Source organism: Pseudorca crassidens, chromosome 17 (genome assembly GCF_039906515.1).
Source record: "Pseudorca crassidens isolate mPseCra1 chromosome 17, mPseCra1.hap1, whole genome shotgun sequence".
NCBI classification, from domain to species: Eukaryota; Metazoa; Chordata; class Mammalia; order Artiodactyla; family Delphinidae; genus Pseudorca; species Pseudorca crassidens.
In genome coordinates, this window is record NC_090312.1 from 1,476,150 (window position 1) to 1,484,646 (window position 8,497).

Consider the following 8,497-nt stretch of genomic DNA (forward strand, 5'->3'; position numbering starts at 1 on the left):
GGACTCTAGGTGTGCGGGCTCAGTAGTTGTGGCTCGCGGGCTCTAGAGCACAGGCTCAGTAGCTGTTGCTCCGCAGCATGTGGGATCTTCCTGGACCAGGGATTGAATGTGTCCCCTGCATTGGCAGGTGGATTCTTAACCACTGTGCCACCAGGGAAGTCCTGCATGGTGTTCTAAGACCTAGCCTCAGAAGTCACGTAGTGGCACTCTCGCCAAATTCTGGGTCAAGGCAGTCACAGAGGTCTGCCAGGCTCAAGGGGAGGGGACATGCCCTCCCCACCCACCCCCCCACCGCCATAGAAGCAGTTCAATGTCAAGCCATGAGAAGAGCAGGTGGAATGGACATACTGTGGTGGGCTTGGGCCTAAGTCCTAGACAAAGCGTCCCCTCCAAGGCGGTGGTCTCCTAGAATACTGGGGCATGAGACCCTGCCACTGTGCCTGGTCGAAGGCCGTGAATGATGGCCGTCATTCTCTGCCACTAGCCATCCTCCATCCCCTCACCCTCGACTCTTCAGCTGGACTGAGCAGGCCTTCTTCCCTCAGCAGTGTGGGCTCTTACTCTTCCAGTTCTTACTAGGTCAAGATTGCTGTAGTCCATTGCCGCAGGTGGAAGCCCCCCGGGTGCCCCGCCCTCATTTCATGGTTGGCCCTAGCAGCTCAGGATAATTAGGAAAATGTTGGTTCTGGGCCTAAGGAGCCCAGAGTGACTGCGGGGTGGCTTTTCCTTCCAGATCAGTGCTAACCTTACTGTGTCCCCTTGTGGAAGTGTCCCCCCACCCCAGGAACTAAGATCTCCAACCTGGCAGCATCTCTGGTTTAGGGTATGGGCTGTTCAGGAATGAGAACCCCTTGGTTCTCTGGCCCTTGTGTTCTAGCCATAGGGTACACACATGGGTGGATTCACATTTGGGGCCTAAAGCTTATACAAATTTGGGAGCTGTGTTGAGGATCCCCAAGACCAGCCCTGGATTCAGTGATTGACTAGGACTCATAGAATTCAGCACATACAGTTGTACTCATGACCACGATTCAAGGGAGAGAATGTTAATCAAAATCAGCAAAGGGAAAAGGCTGGTGGGGCAAAGTAAGAGCAAACCAGGCCCCAGCTTCCAGAGTCCTCTCCTTGAGAAATCGCTCAGGACACACTCCACCCCCCCGGGAACAAGGTGCAACAATGTGTGTGAAATGCTGGCCACCAGCGCAGCTCACTGGAGACTCAGGGCCTACAGCTTTCAGAGGGAGCTGGCCACGGCCATGCAGGCGCGCCTGCCTGGCATGTACCCAGAGTCCTGGGACGAAAGCAGGAGTTTAGCATAAACCATATTTGTTTGTACAAAGAGTTTAGGTTCAGTGAGCCACTCTTATTGGGGAATGGCAGGAACCCTTCTGAAACCTAGGTTCCCAGACGCCACAGCTCTGCAAACATCGTCTGAAGGAGAGCAGCCTCAGGGCCCTCTTTAAGAAACGGAGGACAGGGATTTCCCTGGTGGTCCAGTGGTTAAGACTCCATGCTCCCAATGCAGGGGGCCCAGGTTCGATCCCTGGTGAGGGAACTAGATCCCGCATGCCACAGCTAAAGATCCCACACGCCACAATGAAGATCCCGTGTGCCGCAACTAATTTTATTAATAAATAAATAAACTTTTTTTTGAAAAACAGGACAAAATCATATATACAAAATTAAGTGAACAGAGTGAGGAAAGAAATCCCAACGTGCAACACACAGAAAACAAACATAATGTCATCAGTTAACTTCCTGACATATTTCTAATGTTTCCCCTGTGCTTTTCAGATGCAAAATCTGTCACCTCTTAAGATGATGACACTTTCATGATGTCACCTTCTGTATGTGGAGAGAGGATAAGTTAGTCTCCCCTCTAACATGCTTAATCAAAGTTTATTTAATATATTTATTTATTTTGGCTGCGCCGTGTCTTCGTTGTGGCACACGGGATCTTTTTAGTTGCAGCATGCGGGCTTCTTAGTTGCAGCATACTGACTTCTTAGTTGCAGCATGCATGCGGGATCTAGTTCCCCGACCAGGGATCGAACCTGGGCCCCCTGCACTGGGAGTGCAGAGTCTTACCCTCTGGACCACCAAGGAAGTCCCATCAAAGTTTATTTTTATAACTTACAGCTTAGGAGAAAAGTTGTTTTCAGGTAACAGCACCTTTAGCTAATATTGTGTACATTTTTAGAATTATTAAATTTGAGAAAACCTCTATCAAATTTCTTTTACGTATGAGCCCTAAGATTTCAGGGCCTTTGGGGGCTCTTGTCTGTGACTAACTTAGATGGTTTTCGAATTGACGACACTCTTCAGCCAATTGCATTAGCTTGACGTGTAGTGACACACAGCACACAGGCGGGTGTGTTCCTGGCGGCCACTTCTCCACCAGAATGACAGCAATAACTGCACTACATCAGGGAGTGACTGTTCCCCCCAGAACCACACTAAAGCCCTCCCGACTCAGCCTCCCTGAGTGGAGCCCACGAGGCCCCCCCCATTCAGTGCAGCAGGGGAGGAAATGACCCAAAGCGGGTGGCAGTGGGAAGAGACAGCATTAACCGACTGTGAATAAATTATGTACGTTGCAAATTTTACAAAATGTGCGACCCTGTGAACACTTTGCTGGGGCCCTGGCCTGGAAGAGTCCCGAGTTGAGCCTCATGACCTCGCAGTGAATCTGTCCCCAGACCCCAGACCCCTTAGGCAGCACAGACGCATCTCAGCAGCGTCCCATCCCAGGAGGGGTCGACAGCCAGTTGGAAGCACGGCAGGGCCTTCAACAGACGGTCTCCATTCCGTTAGGCTGGTGGGGAACCTGGGAAGACCAGCGAGTCCCGGGGTCACGAGCTCATTGCCGTGGGCCATCGGCTCTCAGATGGGTCCTTGGTGTGCATCCCCATCCAGCGGGAGGTAAGGCACTTGGTAAGCCTGGGGTGAAGGTGCTGGGAGAGGAGCTGTCAGGGAGGCAAAGCCGTGTCCAGAACAGGGGTTGGTTTGGGGCAGAATAACTGCCCCTCCAGGTGGAAGGGGTGCGAGTGAGGTTGTGGGTCTCTGCTGCCCCAGGTGGGGTATTTGCAGTGGCAGAGGGGCCTGCCACCGCCTGCCACTACAGCCACCCCTCTCACGGGCCTTTGTGTGAGCGAAGCTTTGATGTCTCTGTCTACGAATCCAAGACCTGGCCCTTCAAGGGCAGTGACTGCTGCGTGCCTCTCCTGTGCAGCCATCACCCTGTCCTGTTTCTCTGCACGTCTCAGAGTGTTTTGCTGAAAGCTGGACGTTTTAGGTGATCTGTTGTAGTAACTCTGGGTCACGTTTAGCTGGCCCCTCCTTGGGCTTGTTGCTGTTGCTGTTAATTAGTCCAGTGGCTTGTCTGCAGCAGTTCTGTGAAGTCTGTTCCTCCACAGTGTGCAGCTTATGACGTCACTCCTCAGGCCCCCTCCCCCCTCCTCTTTTTTTTTTAATAAATAAATTTATTTATTTATTTCTGGCTGCGTTGGGTCTTCATTGCTGCGCGCGGGCTTTCTCTAGTTGCGGCGAGCGGGGGCTACTCTTGGTTGCGCTGCGTGGGCTTCTCATTACGGTGGCTTCTCTTGTTGCAGAGGACGGGCTCTAGGCGCGCGGGCTTCAGTAGTTGTGGCACACAGGCTCTAGAGCGCAGGCTCAGCAGTTGTGGCACATGGGCTTAGTTGCCCCCCGGCACGTGGGATCTTCCCAGACCAGGGCTCGAACCCGTGTCCCCTGCATTGGCAGGCGGATTCTTAACCACTGTGCCACTGGAGAAGTCCCCCCCCCCTTCTTATAGTTAAGCCTGGCTGCCCAGAAGTTGCGTCTGAGTCAGCATAGCTTAGGGTTCAGCCACCGACTGGGCACAGGTTGTGCTTCAGCTCCCAAGCCAGTGACGTGCTGCCCTTTGCTGATGAATCAGGTTGCGGTTGAGGAACACTTTCAAGTCTGCCCCACGTCCAGCCATTGTAACAGGCTGAAGAACAGCCAGGTCCTAATTCCCAAAGACTGTGAATGTCACTTTCAATGGCAAAAGGAACTTTGCACGTATGATTAAGCTAAGGGTCTTGAGAAGGAGGGAGTGGCCTAGAGTATCCAGGTGGGCCCTACATGTAATCATGAGTATCCTTTTAAGGTGGAAGCAGAGGGGCATTTGGTTGCAGAAGCAGAGGAGGAGGAGAGGTGGCCTTGGAGGCAGATTGGAGTGATGCAGCCACAAGCCGGGGAGCGCCGACTGCTGGCCGCAGCGAGGAACAAACTCCTCCCCCCTCCCCCCCCCCCCCCCCCCCGGACCCTCCAGAAGGAACTGTCCTGGCTGACATCTTGATTTTAGCCCAAATGACTCCGTTTGGACTTCCGGCCCTTAGAACTGGAAGAGAATAAATGTCTGTTGTTCTAAGCCTTCGGATTTGTGGTAACGTGTTCGAGCTTTTTTTGGGGGGGGGCTGCTCAGTGCAGCATGTGGGATCTTAGCTCCCCGACCAGGGATTGAACCCATGCCCTCTGCATTGGAAGCAGGGAGTCTTAACCACTGGACTGCCAGGAAAGTCCTGTTTGAGCTCCTTAATAATTTCTCACCACTAGGATCTCCACCATCCTCCCCAACACCACACTCAGCGTCCGAGGAGCTGCTCAGCTACGCTGTGGAGCCACTCGTCCTTCCGTCTCACCCCCTCACCGCTGGCTGGGGTCTGGGGGAGCTGGGGCGGGTGGGAGCCTGCCCCTCCCAGAGATACCCCTGACCCGCGGGTGTTGCGGGGGAGGCCTCGTCTTCTCAGTTCGTCTCTCCCAGTTTCCTCTGCCCTCGGCTGGAGCCAAGCCCAGGGCGCCCCGTGCTCTTGGCCACAGCCTCTCGGAGCCCAGCTGTCATGATGCAGAGCAGGGCGGGGAGGGGCAGGTCCCGCTCTTCTTACCAAGAAGTAGACCTCCACGAATGACTGCTGCACGCCCAGAGTGACAGTCTCCTGAGTGACAGGGTCACTCCTGGAACTCCTGCCCCTGCCAGGCCTCTCAAGGTCACGGCTCGGCACAGGAACACTGTCACTTCCACCACGTTCTTCCAGTCAAAATAAGGCAGAAAGCCAGGTCAGAGTCCAAGGACTGAGAGCTGGACGCACCTGTTGAGGGGAGACAGCACGTGCACCTACAGTGGCAGCAGTGGTCGGCGGCCCTCTGCACCCCAGGGGAGGCCACTGCCCGCTCCTCCAGTGAGGAACGAGGGGCTGCTTCTGCCAGGAAGGGGCTCGTGGGAGTTTGGCAGCCAAAGATCCAAGTGTATCCGCTCCAAGTTCCCATCCCAGGTCTCAAGGCTGACTCTGCCCCGGGACAGTGCACATGCCATTTCCTTTGCAACCCAGCTGCTTGTATAATCAGCTCCTCTGTTTCCTTCAACACAGGAGGCTGTGCTAGCTTCCACTGCTATGGAATAGGTTGCCCCAAATGCAGTGGCTTAAAACTACATCCACTTGTAAACTCACAGCTCTGCAGGTCACAAGTCTGGGTGCAACATGGCTGCATTTGGGCAACTGGACTAGAATGACTATTTCATGTGACTTCCTTTCAGCTTGAAGAACTTTCTTTAGTATTTCTTGTAAGGTAGGTCTGCTAACAATAGATTCTCTCTTTGTTTATTTTGGACTTTATTTCACCTGAATTTACAAAAGATCATTTTCTAAAATATTGGATTCTTGCTTGAGTTTTTTAGTAATTTGAGTTTATCATCCCATTGTCTCCTGGCCTCCATTGTTTCTGATGAGAAGTTAGGTGTAAATCTTATGGTATTCTCTTATATGTGATGAGTTATTTTTATCTTGTGGCTTTTGAAGTTTTCTCTTTGTCTTTCAAGATTTTGGCTATGACATATCAGGTCCTAGGGGCTGCCCACATGTCCTGCCTCATGGCCCCCCAGCAGTGGAGAATCTCCCTTGCGTGAATCTCTCTGGAGCTTTGCATCCTTCCTCCAGGAAGAAAGCCGTCCTTATATGGGATCTCCTGATTAAGCCAGGTCTGCCCAGGATAATATCCCTTTATACCTCAGCTGTGTCATAACACAATCATGGGTGTAGAAGCCATTCTACTCACAGTCCTGGAATTATGCAGGGCGCGTGTGCCAGGGCAGGAAAACTTGGGGGCCTTCTTAGAATTCTGCCTACCACAGGCTACCCTCTGGCCTCCAGAGAGCGTCTGAGCTGGAAGTTGACTGCACTGAGCCTGTCGTCGTTTGGGGGTAAGATCTCTAGTTCTGCATAAACACTCTACTTAACCCTTAGAATGGATTAAGAATACTTAACCCTTAGAATAACCCTTAGAATGAGGATTATTTCCCACTTACAGAAACCATTAAAATTGACATCACTTCCATCGAGATTAAGTGTGGCTGCTCCCCAGTCTCCCGGAAACTGCTCTCAGGACTGTCCCCCCATGCTCAGCACTGGCGAGAACTTCCTGCCAGCGTGTCACCCTGGAGCAGTGGGGAAATGACATGCAAATTCCAGGAAAACTACTGGTTAACAACTGGAAACAGCAGACCCGCAAAAAGGAAACGACGATGTGAAATAAACAATAATCATAATGGAAGAAATGACACAAAATAATGCCAACTGCACAGAGCCGTCCCATTGGAAGCCAGACTGGGTGAAGGAAAGAAGTCCTTTATATGATCTCAAGTGTAAACCCAGTTGTCCTTGAGGCGGCCCCCCTGCCCCCAGGAACCTGCTGTCCTCAACGTCTCCTGGGGCCTCCCTGCTCCCTGCCCTCCCCGCCCATGCCCTGAGGTGTGGCCCTGAATGTGGTGCCTCATCCTCCCTGTGACAGTGACACTCCCTACCACCCCAGCAGCAGGACCACTTTGCCTCCAGCCTTGCCCTGAGGTGCTCGTTGGCTCACCCCACGCCCCCAAGCTCTGACCCACCTTCGCCTCCACAGTCCAGCTCCCCCTTGCTGTTGGGCCAGAGATGCCCCCTCCCTCAGGGCAGCTCAAACATCCACTCTCCCGACCCCTTCAGAGGCTGTGCTGGCCACGACCGCCTCTGGGACTGTGCCCAGTCAGCCAGCCCCACAACATGGCACGAGCAGCTGGTGGCCAGTGGGTGGCCAGATGGGTGGGGAAGGATGCCTGAATCTCGCAGCCCTCTACCTGCAACACCGCCATCCTGGGCTAGGATGCAGAAGCTTCTGTCCTCCAGGAGGAGCTTCCTAGGGGGACTCCAGGCCTGAGGCAGGTCTGGGCTCCTCTAGCCATTCAACCCTCAGGGGGCCAGAGGTCAGAGGTTAAGTTTGCCCTGCTCCAGGTGCTCTGAAGCCCTGGAATGCGGCTGAGGGGCAGTGCTGACCTCACAATGGCAGGGTCTGCTGCCCCTGGCCAGCCCGCCAGCTGCCGGCAGCTGCCGCCCACCGCTGCCAGGCATGTCCCTCCTCAGCAGCTACGAGGGCCTGCAGCAGGAGATCCAGCGGCTGGCACAGGAGAACCAAGAGCTGCGGCGGCTCGTGCAGCTCATCCAGGAGAACGAGGAGCTGAAGCTGGTGCTCAGGAACCGGGGCATCGGCCTGAGCTTCTGCAGCTCCGGGCTCCTGGCCGAGGTGACCGCCAGCCCCCGCCTGCCCCGGCGCAGAACCATCAACTTCAGGGATGCTGAAAGAGGTGCGTGGGCCAGGGCCGTGGGGGTCTCCTCAGGGACCCACAGGCTGCACTCACCGAGCCGTGCAGGACAGCGAAAAGTGGGAGAAATCCCTGCTCCCGTGCAGCCGTGTTCTGTTAGGTGCTGACAGGTGCTGTGGAGGAAGGGGCGAGGAATGGAGTCGGGGGGCTCTTCTAGGGGTGCAGCGGGGAGAGGGCGACATCTCTGAGTGACCTCAGAGCAGCGCTAGACTGAAGTGAGGGAGCCGTGAGGCTGCCCTTTAATGCCCCATCATACAGAGGATGTGAGGCGGCCAGAGGCCACCAGTCCGTGGGGCGCCCTGCTGCAGCCTGGGTTGCGGCCCAGACCCTGTGCTCTCACAGCAGCCAACCTCCCTCTCTCCTCTTGGGACCAAGCAGACTTCAAGGGCCAGCAAGGCTCAAGGAAGCGGTAGAGTCTGGGGTGGGATGGGGCCAGGGCATGGACCGTGTCCCTGCCTGTCTGGCCACCTGTCTGCCTGGCCCGTGAGGTGAGGTGGCCCCTTCACCTGCTGTTCCTCTGCTTGGGAAGCCCCCTATCCCCCACCGTTCCTTTGCGGCCCCTCACAGCTCCAGCCCACCTCAGGCCTGGGCAGGCACCCGGGCAGCTTTCAGCTCGCCGGGAAACGGGCCAGGGAAGGGCAGCCACCCGCCCCGTGGTCCCGAGACTGACCACAGCGTCTGGCGATATCAGCCCGAGCGTCGCGCGGTCGGCCTGGGAGGGCGGCGTGGAGGGCCCCCAGCCCACAGCGCCTGGCGCGCCCACGGGGAGTGAGGGGTTTCTCCAGGACGCCCCGCTGCCCCCCCGCCGCGGGTCGGGCCACTCAA

The 8,497-nt window shown here is 55.4% G+C and overlaps 1 long non-coding RNA gene across 3 annotated transcripts; it reads right to left on the minus strand.

The window, feature by feature from the left end:
• Positions 1–1,622: 1,622 nt before the first annotated feature.
• Positions 1,623–8,477, minus strand: LOC137210595 (uncharacterized). Of its 3 annotated transcripts, none has more exons than XR_010936627.1 (5): positions 8,343–8,477; positions 7,151–7,785; positions 6,347–6,475; positions 4,929–5,132; positions 1,627–4,384 (listed from the first exon to the last, which is right to left on the minus strand). It is a non-coding gene; the product is annotated as an uncharacterized lncRNA (long non-coding RNA). The 3 variants fall into 3 exon arrangements; XR_010936628.1 differs by having other exon boundaries at positions 1,640–4,384; positions 7,347–7,785; positions 8,343–8,474; XR_010936626.1 differs by having other exon boundaries at positions 1,623–4,384; positions 6,347–7,785.
• Positions 8,478–8,497: the final 20 nt, after the last annotated feature.